Below are 21,836 nucleotides of genomic sequence, written 5' to 3'. Positions count from 1 at the left end.
GGTTTTTTGAGAAGTTAGAAGGGACGACGTGTAGAAAGAATTTGGAAAAAATTGCAATTTGTAGAAATCGCGAAGAAAATTGTAAAGGTCACTTTTTACAACTTTTTCTTATCTGAGTTTGTAATGAAAATTGAAAATATACATTTTGTAGATTTATGTCACCTATGTATATTGGAGTTTCTCCCTTAACCTACGCTATTCGAAACAAGAATAAAAATCTGAATGAAAGTAAAGAGAGACGTTCGCAGTACGATCGTATTATCTACATCTTCTGTACAACTTTTTAATGGCATCGTTCGAAGAACGAGGATACCGAAGTTTTTTCTCTCTTTAGACGCGTTTAGCCGGCAGAGTGAAAGAATAACGTTACCGTCAAGAAGTTCAGATTCGACGCGAACTTGCTGCTTGTTAGCGCGCTTATAATCAGCTTAGAAGAGAGTTAGCACCGAGTTCAGGGAGAATTGATCGAGAACGATTCGTTCGAGTTATTTGGTCCGTACCAAACTTCGCTCGTTCGCTGTTAGATGGTGTTGCGAATACAGAAATTGTAGGTCTTCCATCTGTACGAATAATACCTATTACTGAATTCGAATAAAAGGAAAAAAAAATACAGGTTGTTTTTCTATTCTCGCGAAACTTTGAAACACGAACTGTTTCGATACTAGATCACACGGTGCAGAGATTCGGTGTGTCTTTTCTCGTGTTCTGATTGGATCCAAACTGCGGACCAATGTTTTCACTATGAAATTGGCGATTTTTTACTACTGACTGCTTTCACTTTGCATTCAGATTAACTTCAACCCCTTAACCTATGATTTCTTTGCTGACTAAAACTGCCGCCATTTTGTCAATTTTACAGTTATTTTCACAAATTCAGGTTTGCTCTCGGGGCAATTTCTCAAAGAACAGAATCTTCTTCGATTTTTTTTTTATGTAGGATGAATAGAACAAGCTCTATGCAACACGCAGTACAACATTTCAAAAACACGACCTCACAAATGTTTAAATAACTTCTTCGATAAACCTTCATTTTTGCTCGCTAATCGTTCTTTCGTTGGTCCACAAGTATACAAAACTACCCTCAAAATTTCAAAAGAATCCACCGCATAGTTTCCGCAGAAAACGCTAACAAACTTTCACGTAAATTCACTGCTCATCTCTTGTTTGGGATTCCCCCTTAACCCCTTAAACTATGATTACTTTTCTGACTGTGCATCTAAGTAAGCGTCAGCCATTTACTGTTTTACTACTGTATCAGGTAAGAAACGTTAACCATCTTACATATTAATGACATTTACTAATCCTCAGTCTTACAAATTCAATTCCTTCATTTTTGCTCGCTAATCGTTCTTTCGTTGGTCCACAAGTATACAAAACTACCCTCAAAATTTCAAAAGAATCCACCGCATAGTTTCCGCAGAAAACGCTAACAAACTTTCACGTAAATTCACTGCTCATCTCTTGTTTGGGATTCCCCCTTAACCCCTTAAACTATGATTACTTTTCTGACTGTGCATCTAAGTAAGCGTCAGCCATTTACTGTTTTACCACTGTATCAGGTAAGAAACGTTAACCATCTTACATATTAATGACATTTACTAATCCTCAGTCTTACATATTCAAACGAAAGTTAGAATTACAATTAATACGACTATTTTTCTCGCATCTTAACCAAAATCTCCGCCACGAGTCTGAAAAGTTGTCATAGTTTAAGGGGCTAAGTACGACATTCCCAGAAAGGTCCAATTCGTACGTTTCTCGAAGGATCCTGTTACCCAGTGACGTGTACACCTCCAGACGTTTCATCTCGCGTTATTTCAGAAGGGAAAGAAAGGGAAGGGATAACGAGACACCTTTGTGGAAATCGAACGCGAGTCAAACAACGGGCGGAGGTCCTCAGAAATGACGAGTGCAATCTGATAGCGGACGTCTAGCGAAGCTGGGGCGGTATTGATTGACACGTTCGAATCAGTGGGAAAAGTAGTGTCATTAATCCGTAGCACGATCCCCGTTTCTACATTTTTCTCTCTCTCTCTCTCTCTCTCGTTCTATCGTCTTTTCCCTTCCCTCTCGTCTTCGTTTTACATGAACGTCGCTGACAGAAGTGCGGAGCGTTCTATTTTCTTTCAAGTTATCTCATTACCGCTTGACATGACGGTAATTGTGCTCCAGCCTGCCTTCCGTTTGCACGCGCTACGCGTTTCTCTCCTACCGTTTCCCTATTTGTGTAGCTCGCGATTGACGTTTTTATCAAGTTTTACGAGACATCGATAAGATTCGTGCCGTTGACGACGGTGATTCGTTTTTCGCGGATCAAGGGAAAATTGGGGTGAAAGAAGGAGATTGTGGAGATAATCACGATGCTTCGAGATCAGGTTAGGAGATTTAATTTTTGGGAAAATAAGGATGGCGAATTTTACGAAGCAATGAAAGCGAAAGTTTTGTGAATATGATAAACGTGTTAGGTGATGCGATACAAGAGGTTATTTAACGGTGTATGCTGCTACCGGTTTTCGAGTGTCGAGTTTTACAAGCCTTCTTGCACAACTTTTTGACGCTTTTTTGTAAACCTTTTCCTGAAGACTCTCGTTTTACTGCGCGTTACTCGCTCTGAAGAAGGCCTCGCTCTCATATTAAAGACACTCGCTGGGAAGTTACTTGATCTCTCGAAAGTGCACCTGAAAAATCTGTTTTACGACCATCGCGCTCGCGCCCCGCTTTAAAACTCTCTCAGTCTTACATTTTTATTAAAAAAAAAAATATATTACACTATTTTTACAATCAGTTGCCATCTACTAAGTGCCTTTTCTCACAAACTTCAATCTGTATTTACAAAATATCAAAGATAATTTTAACGTTGAAAATAATTTCCATTATTTTGGATGGCTATTTTTCCATTTATTGGGCAACTGACGAATTTCCTCTCTGAAGTTATGGCTGTTTTGAGTGGTCGTGAAGACTTTGTGAAGAAAGGCACCGAATTAATTTAAAAAAACTACGCCATTTCTACTCTCGTCTTACGACAAATTCTTGAAAATTCGTGAAATTAGTTGGCGAATAAATTGAAGAAGTTGTTTATGCGTAAGATGACGGGCGAGCATGAGTCAAAGTTGAAATACGCGTTAAAGGGAACGACGAAGTCCAAGTGCTTCGCAATTCGATAGTTGGGACAATTGTGATTCTTCGAAACTAAGTTAAAGCTATTGCCGAGTTCCCATTTCATCCTCTAAGGTATTCTTAGAAGATCGGTGGATTGAAACGGGAGCGTGAGAGAACGCCAATGAGGATCCTCGTCGAACGGTTCTCTCGATTTTACTTAAGTGCAACTGTGCAATGCGCGGCTTTCAGAAATTACAATCCCATAATCTCTGTTTGAAGTTCTCGTCGCCCTCGTAAAGTCGCGATAAACTCGATCGCCATTGAATACCGGAGAGAGGCCGCAAACGCGTCCAGCTCTTAATTGTCAGTCGATTCGAATCTTGTCCCAATCGTGAAACTCCCCTTTTTCCATTCAAAAAAACATAAAATCGTAATATTTCCACATTTTCTTTCTTCAGTCCGTAAACATAGAAAACTACCCTCAAAATTTCAAAAGAATCCATCTCATAGTCCTTCCACCTTTTACACTGCACAATTTTCGTCATCATCGAACATTTCGAAGAAATCCTAACCTCAAATTCTCAGGTATAAAAGCGAGAAACTACGATTTTTCCTCGCAGACGGACAAAAAAGAAAATGTCGAGTTGAAAAGCGAACGAAGCGCAGTTAAAGGGCAACAATCGGAAAATAATAATTACGAGACAATCGAAGCCGGGGCAATAACATACGCAACCGAGAGGCGGCCATTTTTATCTAACTAAATCAATGTACGAGCTCGCTTTTAGCCCGGGCTCCAATTTACGGAGATTGGAAACCTAGCCGGGAGAAACGAAAATCGTGTATCCAAGAGGATCGGGGATGGGCGAGGGTGGGTGGGGGGAGAAAAACGCAATCCGGACGAAAGACTTGAGCAGAGCGCTCGCGCGATGAGATAGAATCTAAATTGCGTTCCGGCAAGAGGGAAACGGGCCATGTCCTGCATCCAGCGTCGTCATATTTATCTAGCTCCGCGACGCCCCGTACCCGTGGGCTTAGGCAAATTCCGCATATCGGTTTAGGTAGTTGCGGGACGGCGACGAAACCAGCCACCGGGGGTAATTGAAACGTAGCGGCCCAGTATAACTCTATTTCCCTTGAGCAGACTGCTGCGGGCCGCGCTCTCCTCTCTTACGATGCATCCACACGTACACACACACGCGCGCGCGTAGGACGTATCAGAGAAAATTTCGTGAAGCTGGAATTCTATTCGTAACTGTGGAAATTTGTTTCTTTTGTCGTGGGTAAAAATTTGGGGATTAATGCGGTTGCTGGGTTAACTCGTCGAGCGTTGAATATGCACTTTGGAGATAACTGGTTGAAAGATTGTTTTTTCTGGCGGAAACGTGAACACAGACGAGATATAGAGTAGTAATACGTCAGAACAGGAAACATAGTATCACAGAAAATACCTGGAGGAGAAATTTATCAGAGTGAATTAGATATAGGGGGGCTGTTCTTCTAAGGCTCGGCGGGCAGGCGACGGGCAGAAATGAGCCGCGTGTGGCCCGCGAGCCGCCCAGTTGGGCACCCATGTTTTAAGTAGTGAAGAAGACAGATTTCGAATCTTAGGATGAATTAGAATCAATTCACTCAGACACATTTGCGTTCTGGGATCTAACACGATCAATATCGATCGTTCTGCGCGATGCAATTCTTAAAACGACCGTTCTTAAGTGCACAGTGCGTTTCAAAACCAGTGGTTTTGAGAAAAATTCTCATAAGATGATTGATCTATTTTATATCACAGGCGACGTGCAGGATCTTATGGGACTTTTTCTCCGAAGCTTTGGAACCCAGAAAGCCCTTACCATTTTCGTGTCGCTACCAACGTTACCGATTCAGCATAGAATAAGTTTAGAACAGTAGTAGTGGTTTGAATTGGAATTAAACGTAACTATCAATCTACAAATAAGAAAGTAACGTAATTGATTACTAGAGTTCTACTGCTGTTAAAGGATCGTGAACAGTTCTGGACATAAAAATATAGTTGGACATAAAAATACATTAGGTGCAAGGTCTATTCTATACCTCGTATATGGTGGAAACACTGAAGTAGAGAATTTGCAATCCTTTCTATATGTTATACGTCTCTGTGTTTTATTTATTGCACCTATCTTTCGTCTCAAGTCGAGTTCGACAATTGCCAATTGCAAAGGGGACGATTCATCGTTCTATCTGCCGTACCAATTACAGAACCGCGTTACCGTTCTAGCGAATTGCGTAGTTTCTGATATTGCCACGGCTGCTGGAGGGAGCAATTTTCGCTCGCGCGAAGAAACACAAATGGCGGCGGGCGAGTCAGATCCAGAGCAAAGTTCTCGCGACGACGCTGCGTCGACGGGACGATCGTCGAGACGGATGAACACAGGAATGCACGGTATGCTCAGGCCAATTCCTGGTTGTTCCGGAGAATGCCGCAAGCCTCCGTGCTATCGCTAAGTTATGACGTCTATAATACCGGTTGGTATTTCATTGTTACCATTTACGAAACGGCCATACCATTGCTCGCTACTTTTCCAATTACCTTACGAAAGACTTTGTATTTCTTTGTGCAACCTTCTCGACAAACATTCTACAATCTATTCTTATACCTTTAGCAGTTTTCTTCCTCTCGTGAGGAAGAATTATTTCGATCTTATGAGAGAATATAAGATTGTCTCTCTGTGATATTATTGTATGCAAGGTTCTACACTTTAATCTATTCAATATGTACATGCAATACAATTTACGGAATTGAAGTTGGCTGGATTAAAGAGATAGCATCGTAAATTGTCTTAAAAGCTTGAATATAGTTAGGTTTGAGGTTAGTGTCGTCGTTCGCTGACAGATGGCATAAGGTATAATTTAACGTGCATATAAAGAACAAGATAACCTGAAAATAGTCGCTCTAGAATAAAGTAACTTTGATCTATATCCTAATTATTTTGAACAACCAGTGTAAATACTTAAAAAGTATCTCAAATGTATCTATTTATCTTCTACCATTAAATATACATATTTCCAAGCAATAAGTCTTCTTTTAATTTTCTATCTTACGCGTAAACATAGCTTTCCCACAAAGTGCTACGAACAGAATACTCTAATTTCTCAAATGCAAACAATTCCATCGTTTAATCTCACGTACACAGACAAACACATCGAAACAAGAATACATAGTATACATTCTTTTATATGCAGAACGTTTCGTCGTACATTTTCATAATTATCCTCGTCGTTGCTTACACTTCGCGTTTACGACACAATGTCAACGATGTCCGTAACGCGAAATATCGATCCCATGGAACGTGAAGCGCGGACAACGAGGGAAAAACTGTGGAAGAAGCGTGCCGTTACGCGAAAGTAAACCCATACCGGAGATGCAGATGGAAGCGAGTGTAGAGCGTGAATGTTTGTCGTTCGCGAGGGCCACGGTGCTTATTCTAACCATAGCTCTTCCGCCATCACCGGTAATACCGGCTATCTCGGTCCGACTTAACCCGCAATCTACATAAACACAGACACCAAGGCGACAACCAGTGTTCGCTTTACTTGTACCGTTGCAAATAAATTGGATCCGTAGGATTTCACGTTTTAACGAAGTGATCTTTCTCGCCTCCGTTTTGCACTTTCTTCGCGTCATTCGTGTTTTCAGCGCGGTGCTTACGCCATTGTCATTTCGAACATGAAGCAGGGGCGTAGGAAAAGTATTTAGAAATTTAAATAATTTAAGCAGATATTTATAAATTGAAACTTGAATAATTTAAGCTGATATTTAGAAATTGAATTGCAGAAATATGAAGTCAGGAGTAAATTAAATTATCCCTACGAATAACTCATTTTACTAAATAAATTTAACACGTCGAAAGTGCCCAAATGATTAATCCTGTAGACAGTAGCGTACTTAAAGATACGATTGCCACGAGACACGTCGAAAAATTGAAGTTTGAAATATCAAAAGAATTACTGATATTCCTTCTTGTCTTAAATTCGACAGAGAATGTCTGGTGAAAGTACGACGAATCGAGGCTGATAAAAAATTCTCACAGCTATTCGACGATCTTCGAATTTCGTACATTTTCAACGCGCTCTTCATTGTTTCCAATTAATTGGCCAATTAAGGAAAGTTAGCGAGGGGATTCATAAGGTCTCTTTAAATGACAGTGTTTTCTTGTGCCGCGCACGAAGATAATTGCCGTGTTCATTATTAGAAAGGACAGCGTAAAAGGGGGCCGGTGAAAAATAGATGAATTCCATTGTTACTTTGCCGTTTCGTTCGAGAAAGGGAAGAGAATACCAGGAAAATTACGCCGTCATTATGCATCCCTGTAAGTCGTCCCTTCTAATGTTTCGTTATGCGATAACGTTGCTGTTAAAAAGGATACGAGAAATAAAAATTATTAAATCCTTTCACGAGAGACATTCAAGCCGTTAATGTCGTTGAAAGCGCTCGGTATTAAAGATGTTTTTAATTGGAAGCTTCGTATGCAATTCTTTTTTCAAAAGTCTGAAAAAAAGAAAGAAGAAGAAAATTCCACTGTTCGTGCTTGTAAATTTCTCGTACAGTGAGAATTATTTCGATTGAAATTTTCCATTGTCGAGGAGGAAAAAATCTGCAGCAATGGTGGACACAAGGTTAGAGCAATAGGAGGTCTGTTTCTTGAAACCGTCCAGCTCAAACATTTGCCCGGCGAAAGCGTTTCATATTAATTAGTCCGAGATCCGTCGTAGAGACGCAGACAAACTTCGTGTTGTTTTGTTTCCCGAAACAGGGGGCATTTCTCGCCTGTGAAACCGGCGAAATATTCGTTACGCTCGCTTTGTGTCCGTTTACCTTTATCGGTGCAATGTAAATTACCTCGGTTAAATGTTCTCCCTCTTTTCGCCCATTATTAACGCAAATAATTACCTTTCGAATTACTCGTCCGTCACCGAGTTATCAACACGCGAGCGAAATGTACAAACGACATTAACGGGATGTCGCGTGAAATTTTCATCGTGAAATCCTATTAAAAATTCTTTTGCAAATTCGCGTGTGCATCAATTGCTCGTTATTAACATTATTATTAACGTTGTAGGAAATCGATTGTTACTCGTAATTAACGTCGAAGTAATTTTAATTCTTAGAAAAAACTCTAATTTAAAAAATTTACAACTCTATCCCTCTGTCCTTAAGAGGGAACCGAGAATAGAAAATAGAGAGGGAGCTGTTGGCGTAGTGGCCAAAGTCTCGGCTTGCCAGCGCGGCGGTCGCGGGTTCGATTCCTCGTGGATCCCTAAATATTTTTTCTCGGTTCCTACACAAGTGTTGATGTATTAAAAAATAAGAATCACACTGGTGAAAAAAGAATTCGTATTTAAAACTTTTCTGAGTGGATAGGGAGAGGGAGACGTTCGAAAAAATATTTATTCGAAATGTGCTATATACCGAGTGAATTCGCTAAAAACGAGCGATTTCAATGCGATCGCAGATAGTTTAACGTTGTTCTTCTAGTAAAAGCACCCTATGTAGAGGCTAAAATACATCCAAATACAAGGATATATCTCCCAAAAAGTAAATGAAATAACGAAATTTCTCTCGACGACTTAGCACAAACTATACGATTTCTCTTGCATCAAACTAATCTTTCATCTGAAGAGAAACTTCTCGCTTGAGTATGTACGTCGCAAACGAAGATTATGAGAATGGCGGAAGGGGTATATCTTGGTCCAAGTCAATTAAAGTCGAAAAGTTGATTAAAAGGAGCGTTGACAGTGGGCCGTGTAGAACAGGCACAGGATAAAGCCAGAGATTGTTTGTTCGTTTCTCCAAATGAGTCGGTTCTGGTCCTCTCTTTATTTACCCCAACTCTTCCTTCATTTTCCTACCGAAAAATTCACTCAACTTCCTCGCCCGCTTTATTTTCCTTTCCTCTTTATCGAGGACTCCATATTTCCATGAAACGTCACAATCTTCGTGTGATTACCTGCTTAATATATCACGAAATGGATTGAAAATCGACAGAGAAACACGATGACGCGGTCGCGTTAATGCGAGTTAATTAAATTGAGGCGAGTCTGACGGGTTGGTAAGCTGGAAAAAGGAGATTCAGCTGAAATAGCACGGTTTGTGGATCAAGAGAGGAAAGAAAAGTGGTTCTTGAATCTTTTCTTTGAATACTTGGACGCTCAAGGGAGATGAGTTTTGGTGCATTAAATTCTTACTTTGGGTAAGTATCATTTTTTTTTTTTACCGAGAAGTGTGATGATTTCTGTACTTGCAAAATAATATACAATTGTATAGTTATTCGTAACAATTTAATCTCGTTCTTAATTTATCAACAATAAATGTTAGCTAATTTGTAGAGTCAGTTTATAACGTACATCTGTTCGAAATGCAAAGGAAAATGCAGCAGCACAGTATTTGCGAATATACGGGTAACCTGTTCCAAGCGTTTACTCCAACCAACCATTTACTCCATTCCACCATAAACCCGTCTTAAACAGCATATTCTCGAAAACCGACTGAACCGAAAATGAATCTCTAAGAAGATTAGTCTCGAGGTCGTCTGCAAGGAAGCTTTGTGACTGGCAAAATTCGCGAGAGCGATCTCCTTGCTATAAAGCGGAACAGAGAAGGAGAGAGAGTAAGAGAACTTCAGTGTCTCCGTGAACCGGAAGAGACCTCAGCTTCTTCCCGTGCATGCGCTTATGCGCGCGTGCGGCCCGTGTTCCCTTTGACGCGGACCCTCGTGACTCTAATCTGAGGTACACGCTATACACACCGACTACGAGTACAGTCTGTCGCAAAAATTAGCACAGGGTGATTCTTTGGGAAAAAATGAATCGAAACTGTGGAGTAACATTTTTCGCTGTGAGCCTTCGTTTTCGAGAAAAGAGGCTTCGAAATTTCTGTGGGGCTGCACACGTGATTTATTATTCGGTATAACGAATCGTTATTAAACTTGTCATTTAGCTCAGTTGCCCCCGCGAATTTTCAAAGATAATGTTCTCCAAAAGGAAAGGTTATATAAAAAAAAATCTTGTCTACAGTATCGGTTTATTTTTTTTTTTTTGCAAAGAATCGTTCTAATAGCGTCATTTGTGTGTGCTGCCCCCACGAATTTTCAAAACTAATTTTCTCCAAAAGGAAAGCTTCTATAAGAAAATGTTATTGTACAGCATCGGTTTATTTTTTCACAAAGAATCGTTCTATACTAGTTGCACCACTCTGTCAATCTACTTTGTTCATGCTGCCCCACGAATATTCAAAGCGACTTTTCTCCAAGGGGGAAGCTCGTATCGAAAAATGTTGTTCTACAATATCGGTTTATTTTTTCACAAAGAATCTTCCTATACCCAATTTCGCTACCCTCTACACTTACATTACCATTCCTCCCTTCACTCTGCACGCCGTTTGTCGCGGTTAAACCGGCATACACGTTCCTCGTGTGACAGACTGTACGCGATTCTGAGAAAGGTAGGATGTCGTAAAGGGTGCACGCGGTATTCACGGTCGAACGGCGTCGAGTTTGAATGTTCCGGGCCGAAGTTAATCGTTTATCACGTGAACTGTGAACGATCCTGGGGCTCTGCCGGGTTCCTCCTCGAGCATTCCGGGCATATTTGATTTTGCACGGGGCGTACGCGCGACCCAACGGACTAATCGATTGTGTTACCAGGTAAAACGAAGATGATAAAGGGAATAAGTAAGTGGGTCAACGGCTCTGTCGCGCAGAAAGCTTCTTTGATTAGCGAAGTTGAGCCGCGCGCTGGCCACCGCTGGCGCTTGGATACGTGATTACGCTTCGAGCCACGGTGTATATAGGTTGCGGAGTGAAAACAGGCTGTCGCTTCGAGGGAGCGTCAATATTTTCAGAGTTGATCTTCAGGCTAATTTTCAACGGTAGAACACCCTATTAACGGTTCCAACTTTTCGAACGTCCACGTTCAAAGAAATTCTTCGAATCACGTTCGATGGAAGCGTAACTTTTGTGACACCCAGTTCTCGAAATTCAGTTTATGTTCTTCATTCTTTTCTAAACTAAAAGCTTTTTCGAAAAATTCTGTTTCATCCAAGATTACGAACATTTACATAGTGAAACAAAAAAATACAAAAAGGTGACAATTTTTATACTTTTTTTCTGAAATTCAGTAAAATTCAGTTAAGGAGTTCTTGATACTCTATTTCAATGTTTTCTTCCTCTTCCAACCAGCGTTATAATTCTTCGATAAAACGCGAAAGAAACGGACTTTTGGCGAGGTGAACGTCTCGAGAGCTCGCGAAAATTGTCATTGACGAGTGGAAAGCGTTTCAGTGGCGGAGGAATGGCTCGATTATCGCGATGGAAAAACGAAATATCCGAGATTGTAAGCGGCAGAAATAGAAGAACGGTGAAGAATGGGATTCAAATAAGATGTCAACGACGTCGTTCTCGATTCAATTTATCGTTAGTGGTGGAGAGAGGGGGCTGGAAGAGGGGGAGAGAGAGTATCGGTAAAGGGATCGAGAAAAGGAAAGGGCGAATGAAGGGGAATCTGATTAAAGGACGAGACGCGATAGAACTCTCTGCTTGAATAAAGGTTGCTGATTTCATAACGATATAATTAACTGGAAGAGAGAGAAAGAGAGAAGAAAAAAAATTGGATATCGCCTTCGGTTCCGTTTTTTACCGGGATGAGAAGGAAAGATAGAGAGGACGTTCCTCGTCCTCTTTTTTTTTTTTCCTTCATTTTTCCAGCGGATGCTTCCGCGGTTTTCATTATCCGCTGCAACGACGGCGCAGAATTATCAACTGGAGCCGAGCGATACTTAATCAGAGGAGCCTCCTGGCGTGTTTAAATATGCAAAACGAGCCTGTGGCGCACAGCGCGCCGCTCGAATAATTGAAAATGTCCGCGGCGACCTATCGATGCGTCGATTTAAAGTGCCTGCCGTCTTAACACATTACCGAATCGAACGAATTCGCTGGGGAATGAGTGTTTAAGGTTGCTGGAAAGATTTGTGAAATGGTGGAAGAAAATGGAACAGTTTTTTGGGACTTAAGTGTGGTCTTCTAGTGCGACGGCCGTTTTTTTAGGCCTTTTTTGCTAAATTATTACAGAAGTACGGTAACAGATATCAACACGAGCTTTGTTCCTGTGTATTTACTTGTCCTTGAAGAATCGTTACAAATTTTTGTTGTTGAATAATTGAAAATGTCCGCGGCGACCTATCGATGCGTCGATTTAAAGTGCCTGCCGTCTTAACGCATTACCGAATCGAACGAATTCGCTGGGGAATGAGTGTTTAAGGTTGCTGGAAAGATTTGTGGAATGGTGGAAGAAAATGGAACAGTTTTTTGGGACTTAAGTGTGGTCTTCTAGTGCGACGGCCGTTTTTTTAGGCCTTTTTTGGTAAATTGTTACAGAAGTACGGTAACAGATATCAACACGAGCTTTGTCCCTATGTATTTACTTGTCCTTGAAGAATCGTTACAAATTTTTGTTGTTGAAAAATAATTAAATACGGCTGCTGTGGAACAAGTCAATCAGGAGCATGAAAAAAAAAAAGTAGGTCCATGGTTGCCATGATTTGAGCTGTTCTGCTTATCAGAAATAAAAAAATCCAATTGATTATTATTTAGTATGCATGTCGCTATGGTCGGTAGTAGAATAAAAGAAAAATATTGAAAATTTAAAAAATGGCGGCACTTTGAATGCGAAGTATCGATTTTTTCGACTTTTTTTCTTCTTTCAGAGGCTCCAAAAATCAGAAAAATGTATATTTTGGCATAATTCTACTACCGACCATAGTCACACATGTCCCGAAGACATGTGCAAAATTTGAGTTCCATTGGTTCAGTAGTTTTTGCAACCATTTCAGAAAACGTGGTTCCGAGAAAAACGCGTTTAAAGTTCTCAGTGCAATTTAGATTCTCCCTTGATGTGTCACACTAAACGAGCTATAACTTCGTTATTTTATTGAATACAACTATAAAACATCAGGAGTACATTCTTAAAGAGTTGTACTTTCGATAGATGCAAAAAAAAAAAATAAAAATCGATTTTTTGAAACCGTCACACTAGAAGACCCCCTTAATTTAGTTAGGTTTGTAGGAAAAATATTTTGATAATTATTGGTTCACAGCTTAGGTAACCTAAACTTCGAATGGTATAAACTGAACGACACGCCCAATGAAGTGGTTAGTAACGCAAACAGCGAAGATGTTAATAATGTCAAATTGAACGATGGTTTATTGTCTGAAACAATATTAGGGAACGAAATTTTTATGGAAATATTTTTATAGAAAGTTGAATTTATTAAAAATTTTAATGAAAAATATTGCACAGTTACAGTGATATTTTTAACCTAATCTTCCCCTATGTTTGATTTCATAGTATAAAGCTAATTTTCGTGGAGTGTTATACAGTTACATTGATATTTTTAACCTAACCTTCCCTCACGTCAGACTCCAAAAAAGCACGCAATAATAACTTGAATTTTTAATTAAAAAATCTCCAAACTCGCAATCCTTCCGGAAATATTAAAGCTACCCATTTCTCTCGGTCTACCCTGTAGACGATTAACGTCGATTCTACAAGAACTTGGCAGAATTTCCATTAGTCTGTCGTTTAAAATGCTTCAAGTTATAAAGAGGAAGCAATCGAGACTGTTTTCAAGAGTTAAATTTTGCATGAGTTTGAAATCTCTTCTGAAGGAAGAGGCGGCAGCATTTTTCAACATTTTCATTCATTTACTCTCGTATTTTCCTTTCTTTGAAGGACCGCCGTAAATAGAGTTTACCTTTCACTTGGTCGTTCCGCGATATTAACCCGAGGATTATATCCCGCGAACGCCACTTCCGTTATCGTAATTCATCCAGATACGTATTGAGATTAAAATGCTCCGCGGAAAAGTAGGCCAGCTTAATATCCTCCCCCTTGGATTGATGCGAACGAAAAATGTTTGATAGACGAGAGATGGACAGTTCTCGAGGATAAACGCACGGTGAAACGAAATATCTCGTTTCCAAGAGAGACATCTTATTCCTCTGAGGATATATCGAAGGCAGTAAGCTTCGAAAATGCGATCCCTTAACCCTTTCGATACTGTAGATTTTTGTAACGCGCGCGAGGGACTGTGGATGTTCAATTCTGGCTGCAAAATCTTTCGTTTCGGCGTTCTAAAATTTTTTGGAAATATAAAAATTGAAATTTTAAATTTGGCGCTTTTAAATTTATTTTGGTAAATTATGGCGGAAGTACGCAAGGGATGAAAATTAAGGACTAAATTAAGGTGAGAGTGTGCCAAAAGGCGCTAAAGACATTTCACGAACAAAGTCGCAGCGCGAGAAAATTTTCAAAATGCTCATATTCACCAAGGCCACAGTGTAATTTTCGAAGACGCCTATAGGCGCCAAGGTTACAACGTGAGAAAATTGTCAAAGAGACTATAGGCGCTTGAGAAAATATTTAAAACGCCTATAGGCGCCAAGGTCACAACGCAAGAAAATTGTCAAAGAGACTATAGGCGCTTGAGAAAATATTTAAAACGCCTATAGGCGCCAAGGTCACAACGCAAGAAAATTGTCAAAGAGACTATAGGCGCTTGAGAAAATATTTAAAACGCCTATAGGCGCCAAGGTCACAACGCAAGAAAATTGTCAAAGAGACTATAGGCGCTTGAGAAAATATTTAAAACGCCTATAGGCGCCAAGGTCACAACGCAAGAAAATTGTCAAAGAGACTATAGGCGCTTGAGAAAATATTTAAAACGCCTATAGGCGCCAAGGTCACAACGCAAGAAAATTGTCAAAGAGACTATAGGCGCTTGAGAAAATATTTAAAACGCCTATAGGCGCCAAGGTCACAACGCAAGAAAATTGTCAAAGAGACTATAGGCGCTTGAGAAAATATTTAAAACGCCTATAGGCGCCAAGGTCACAACGCAAGAAAATTGTCAAAGAGACTATAGGCGCTTGAGAAAATTTTCAAAACGCCTATAGGCGCCAAGGTCCCAACGTGAGTAATTTTTCAAACCGCCTATAGACGCTTGAGAAAATTTTCAAAATGCCTATATTCACCGAGGTCACAGTGTAATTTTTCAAAACGCCTATAAACGCCAAGGTTACAACGTGAGAAAATTGTCAAAGAGACTATAGGCGCTTGAGAAAATTTTCAAAACGCCTATAGATGTCAAGGTCACAGTGGGGAAAAAATTTCGAAACGCCTATAGGCGCTTGAGAAAATTTTCAAAATGCCTATATTCACCAAGGGAATGTTCACAGTGGAAAAAAGTTTTGAAACGCCTATAGGGGCTTGAGAAAATTTTCAAAACGCCTATAAACTCCAACAGTTTGTAAAACAAAAGAATAAGAAAATTAAGGGCACTCTCTATTCTGCTTTGTCCTACTATTTTTCTTTCATTCTCCGAAATGGCATCACGACTCCCAGTGGTGCAGTAATTAATTATTTAAATAAACCCATCTTGTTAGAATCTTCTTGCCCCATTGTGTCGAATTAACGAGTCCAGCTCTGTAAATTGTCTGCATCGAATTAAACTTTCACGATGTTCATCGGGGTATTTAAACAATTAAGAATGCGCCTTTCCTGGGAACAGCTTCTGCTGAATTGTACAAAGAAAATGCTTGAAATTAATTCAACGAGCAATTCTGTAACTTATTTCAAAGAGAGCATCGTTGAATGTAAATCGCAAAATAAATGGTTCGAAACCTCAGAATTGGTTACGTTCAATTCAAACCACCCACGATTTCGAAATTTCCAGCAGAATTTAAAATTTCGAAATTGTCTCGAACACTCTTCGAACCTTCCAAGCAAAATTAAAATTTCGAATTCGAAGTTTCTCAAATTTTCCTTATTACATCGTGTTACGTCTCTCGAAATCACCTGTCATTTATCGATATATTTTCTTTAAGCTGACCTAATTCCGGTAAACCACTCTGACACGTGCAGAGAGAGAGAGAGAGAGAGAGAGAGAATGAACACGCTCTTTTTACGATTGTTCCGTGAAAATTCGTTGAAATTATACCGATGCGACGAATAAATCGATCTTGGAGAAAAATTTTCCAGGCGTAGCAAGACGTGGGAAATGACGTCCGTTAAACGCGGTAACGTTATCGAAAGAATAGCCTCTCTCTCTCTCTCTCTCTCTCTCTCTCTTGTGGGTGTCGCAATCAGCTTTAAAAGCCGTACACCGGGTGGTAGCTTTTAGCGTGACACGGTTTTTGAAAAGTAGGTGCCAGCCCCGCAAGTACGTTTTAATGCACCGGGCGAAATGGACGCGGGGACGAAATTGAACGATCCTATGGAAAACATGATTGTCCGAGATCAGCTGGCAGATACCAATCGACATATTTGCGCAATATTCGTTAAAGCTCGACGAGAAAGCGCCAAGAGGGTGGAGAAGAAATTTCGCCGGTGTGGATTGTCAAATTGGAACGAAATGGAGACGAATTTTTCATTCTTGAAAAATAATGGAAATTATTTTTTTTTAGGGGAAGTTTGATGTGCGTGACGAACTGTGGAACTTGTACCATTTGATGGTCTTTTAATACTTTTAAAGTTTGCTAGAAATTGCTTTAAAAATTTTATGAAACATTGTAAAAATAAGTGTAAACATATTATTTAAAAAATAGAAATAATAGCTTAAAAATTACTCGGAACAGATTTGAAAATTTCTTGAAAATGACTTGAAAACAGATCTAAAGAAATTTCTTGAAATTGACTTGAAGGAAATCTAAAGAAATTTCTCGAAGAAGGATTAAAAATTACGTATTCCTTTCAGTTACGAACCTCGACCACATTTATTTCCTAACTTCACAAAAAACTCTAAAAAATAACTCTTTTTTCGAGTCCAGACTTGAACGATTCTTTGACCGAGCACAAATCACCGTAGAGCGATATAGATCTCAATCTGAAACGTGTACGTAAATCCATCTAACCGGACATTCGAAGGAATTTAATCGCAATCGAGCACGCGTAATCACCTTCGATCGTACGAGAATAAATCTTTGAAACCGGGTATTACCCGATCCGCGGTGAATTCGCGTTGTTACGTTGAACGACGCGACACATCCCGTTTCGGTTATGTTTTATTGTCTACGTGTCCGGGGGCGTGCACGTAGCCGGCGCGATCCACTGTCTGCGAAACGCGCGGCACGACAACGATATCGCGCCGGAAATAATGCCGTTGCGTTATTACTGCGAGACACCCATTGAATAAATTCGATATCCAGAGCGTAATAACGTTTGCTCGCTTCGAATTCTTCCGGTGTCTCTCCTCAGCTCTTCGAATCGTCCTCCTTTGCTCTCCTCCTCCTCCTTGAGCCGGGCTAAAAGCATATCTCTCCTCGGCACAGTGAAAACATGGCGGATGAAATTCTTGATGGAGAGCAGAGAGCACCTGAGAAAACGTGTACGTTTGAATATTTTACAAAAGCGGTGGAAGTGTAGTATTTTCGACGAAATGTGTCGTTTGTACGGTAACATTTCGATATACCGGGTGTCCGAATTTGTTTTCGACCAAACTTCGTCAATATGTTCTATGGATGTAGATGAGAAGAAAATGTCGTATGAACGTAGGTCGTTTGAAGCTTCGTTAGAAAGTTATGGCAATAATACGAAGTACGAAGATAACGGGTGTGCGGTTGTTAATAGAACAGCGATATGTACATCTCGCGTCTGTTTAGTCTGTTTATGCAAGCTGTGTTTATTACGTGAGGTCGTTAAAGGTGTTGAATGAAACTTCTGCCGGGGCCATTTTTGTTTTCCATCTTAGCAACCGCAAGTATTTTTAGTTGTAGCCTTTTAACGAAGCTCTAAACGACCTATGTTTATATAACATTTTTCTCTTGTCTATACCCGTAGAAGACACTGACGAAGTTTGATCTGAAAAAAATTGGGACACCCGGTATACAGTGCAAACGTGGATTTTTTCGAGATGAAGGTTATTATCGCTTTTGACAGCTATAGTTATCGCTATTGAGTAACAGCTACTCCTTTGCCTACGTAGTTCTCGCTTTCTCTATTGTTTCACGAAAATACTGCAAAACTTCTTTCTTATTGGCAACAGGAATTCCAATTTAATAGCTTGATTACGCGGACCATCCTTGTACCTCGTGCTCCTTGCACGTTACAGCGTCGAACGCCGCGAGCTATTGAACGTAATTTAGCGTCTAAACTTCTCTGCGTAATTTATAACGAACCCTTCCTCCCGAATACCTTTGCAGTTGCCGAAGAAGTAGGGGTGGACGTTACAGAGGGAACGTAGCTTAAAGTCGAAAGTCGAGAAATTGTGCGGCTTCTTTGGCGAGTAAACGTGAAAAATATAAATGTAAACACGCACGAAGGAAATTGGTATCCGAAGTAGTGAAATATCTGTGAAATTAATTAAGCGAAAAGTTAGAAGAAAGTCAGGATGGAGAAGTTCCTCCTGCAAAATCTGAAAGCTCCACCGAGCCAAGAATTCAATCAAGTCCAAGGAGTACAACACAAGCCTTGTCAAGTTACCGAACGTTAAAGAATGTAAAAGTTCCTGGCGGATCGTTTTTAATTAAACTACGTCATACGCAGTAGGAAGATTACAGAGATGCTAATTAGAAATTCTTGCGATCTCTGCATCGATCTTGCACAGCTTGAAAAAGGAACCTCTCCTCGTTGACGTATTATGTCATCGGATTTATAATATTCTCGATGAAAATGTAACATTCTCCTATCTCGGACTTAAGAGGAAACGTCGATCTATCGTGTCACTGGACTTATAATATCCTATAATATCCATTCGTAACATTCTCAATTAAACTGAAAATAAACTCTAATCTCGGATTAAAAGGAAACATCGATCTATCGTGTCATTGGATTTATAATATTAATATAACAACGTCCTATGCGATACAACGATCATAATTATGCACCTTTGTTGGAAGAGCTTCGTTTGGACACACTAAAAAATCGTAGAATAACTCTCGACGTCACCTTTTTGCATAAATTGATAAACAATAATATTGACTGTACATCATTATTGGGATCTGTAAATTTCTGCGCACCATCTAGACATTTAAGAAGTAGAGCGACTTTTCACATCCCAACGCACAAATCGAAATACAGGGTGTCCCGTAACTCCTCGAACACCCGGAAATGGGGGGTTGCTGGGGTGACTCTGAACAACTTTTTCATTTACCAAAATGTCGGTTGAAGCTTCGTTTTTGAATTATTAACGAAAAACACTGGCCAATCAGAGCGCGCGTAGAGCCCGCGTCCAGGCACGGGAGCGCAGAGACTCATCGCGCGCGATCATGAACAAACGAGTACGCGCGACTTCTCGGCAATAGAGATTCACGCGTACGCTTGTTCACGATAGCGCGTGGGTGAATCTCTGTTCGCCCCTGCCTCAGCGCGGGCTCTACGCGCGCTCTGATTGGCCAGTGTTTTTTGTTAATAATTCAAAAACGAAGCTTCAACCAACATTTTGGTAAAGGAAAAAGTTGTTCAGGGTCACCCCAGCAAGCCCCCATTTCCGGATCTTCGAAGTGATACCTTGATTTATTCAGTGTGAAATGCTAAGAACTAGTTTCATTTACAACAGAGTGATACTTGAGGTGATGTCGCCACGAGACTATCAAAATACTAATTTTCGTAAGACCAACTGCCAAGACTTCCAAAAAGGGACGCGCTTCTGCCTCGTTTCCTTAGTTTTATCCGCTCGACCAGTTGCTGATTGGTGGCCGATTTCTTCTGGGGGTTGTAGGTGGGACGCAGCTCTTTCCAAGGTAAAGGGATTGTTGCTTAACATTAGAAAACCCCCATTTTTGGGTTTTTCCCAGGGGTTGCCGCGTGACTTTCCACCGCGCACGTGACCTCTCCACGGGGGGTACGGTACGCGCGAGAGGACCGGTACCTCGGTCTGGCGGCCAAGTGTAATTGAACAAGTTTATGACGATAATCCGCCAGACCGAGGGTTCGTCGCGATTTCTTGCTAGGCAACAACGTAGTTTAATATTATATAATGTGTCTGTACTAGCTGTATAAGTTTGTAAAAAAGGGCATAGCCCGTTAATTGTATCATTCAATAATACCGAACACACGCCTTTCCACCAATTTCCTCCACGATTATCCTGAAATTAATGGAATCGTCCTTACTATCTTCTCGTTAATCTCGAATTAATCGAACAATCTCCCACAGACCGTCGAAACGAAAACAATAACCTCGAACACCTACGTACCAAACTAATTCGAGGTCTCGAAATAAGTACGAGACCAACCCAGATAATCCTCCAGAATCTCCTAACCTAGATCCAATCCCGCGTAATTATCCAGGAAGAACGGCCGATCCACATTTATCCCCGCTTCTCTATTATCCTGCGAAATTCGTCACCGGTCCTCCGAGAGAGCGAAAATTGAATGTATCTCGCGGAGTAACGCGTTTTCGACTCGGAAGAGTAATTTTAATCGCGACAGTTCTCTGGTTCCTGTGCACGTACGAAAAACCGCCGTGGCGAATTTAAAGTCCTTCAAAGGATACCCTTAAATCTGGCGTTTCGAGAGTAAAAACTTGCTGGAAATTTCGGCGGGGGATTTTGAGGATTTGGTTGGACGATTTTCTGTCACGTCCGTTTCAACGATGGCCTCCGGGTCCTTTGGTGGTTATCCTCGTCAGGATGACTCGAGCCGCGCATTAGCGAGCGGATTACGCGAGTTCGTCGGTTAGAGATTCACTTTTGATCTCTGATCCGGGGACGGAGCTGTGGATAACTTTAGTCAATGCCGTTGGTATAATAGTTTGGATATTAACTACGTCGCGTACTACCAACTGCGAGGCGAGCCTTACAGCTAGCGCTAATGCATCGGGTAATTAGGGGAGGGATTCTGGTTCGCTGGTTATACCGTGCGGGTGAATTAGAAATGGAATTAAACCCTTTGGCGTGCGAATAAAACGTGCTTCGGTGGGAACGAAGAATGTTGGTTAATTTTTATGGGCTGAGGAGTTGTGCGAACTTGGAAACAGATATGGAAGCTGTGAAGGTTTTTGGGGAGACTAATATTTTTCAGACTTGGGATTTTAATTTACATCGATATTGAACCTGTGAAGGTTTCAGTGAGTTGATTTTTTGTGAATGATAGAAGTGATTTTTCTAATATTTTTGAGATTTGGGATTCAAATTTATTTTGGTATTGAATTTGTAAAGATTTCATTGAGCAGGCTTTTTGTGAATGATAGAAGTGATATGCCTGATATTTTTTAGATTTGGGATTTACATTTTCACGGATATCGAAGATGTGAAATTTGAATTTTGTGAAAGTTTCATCGAGAGGGTTCTCCGGGAACCTCCGTATGTTTCAGATTTGGAATTTAAATTTACTCTGATATTGAACCTGTGAAGGTTTATTTGAGTAGATTTTTTTCAGAATGGTACAAGTGATTTTCCTAATATTTTCGAGATTTTGGATTTCAAATTTCAGGAATACGGAAGCTGTGAAGGTTTCATTGAAGTACATTTTTTGGGAGTCTAATATTTTCCAGATTTGGGGTCTAAATTGCCCCTAATATTGAAGCTGTAAAATCCTCATGTTGCGAAGGTCTAAATGAAAATTAAAAAAAGAAAAATGATTTCCAAAATTCACGACTGAAATTTACACGAATGCCCAATCTGCCACCAAATTTTTACGAATTTCTAATTAACCTTTGAATTTTTCGAGTTTGAAAAGCCTCTTAACATCCTTGTTCTTCAAATTTCTGTTCCAGG

General features: G+C 40.3%; 1 protein-coding gene across 1 annotated transcript in view; it reads left to right on the top strand.

The window, feature by feature from the left end:
- The window catches only part of LOC108571475 (neurobeachin), a 664,931-nt gene that overhangs the window by 499,827 nt on the left and 143,268 nt on the right, over positions 1-21,836 (top strand). The window lies entirely within an intron of this gene.

This window comes from Habropoda laboriosa, unplaced genomic scaffold (assembly GCF_001263275.1).
Source record: "Habropoda laboriosa isolate 0110345459 unplaced genomic scaffold, ASM126327v1 scaffold40, whole genome shotgun sequence".
Classification (NCBI taxonomy): domain Eukaryota; kingdom Metazoa; phylum Arthropoda; class Insecta; order Hymenoptera; family Apidae; genus Habropoda; species Habropoda laboriosa.
This window is presented reverse-complemented; position numbering and strand designations above follow the sequence as displayed.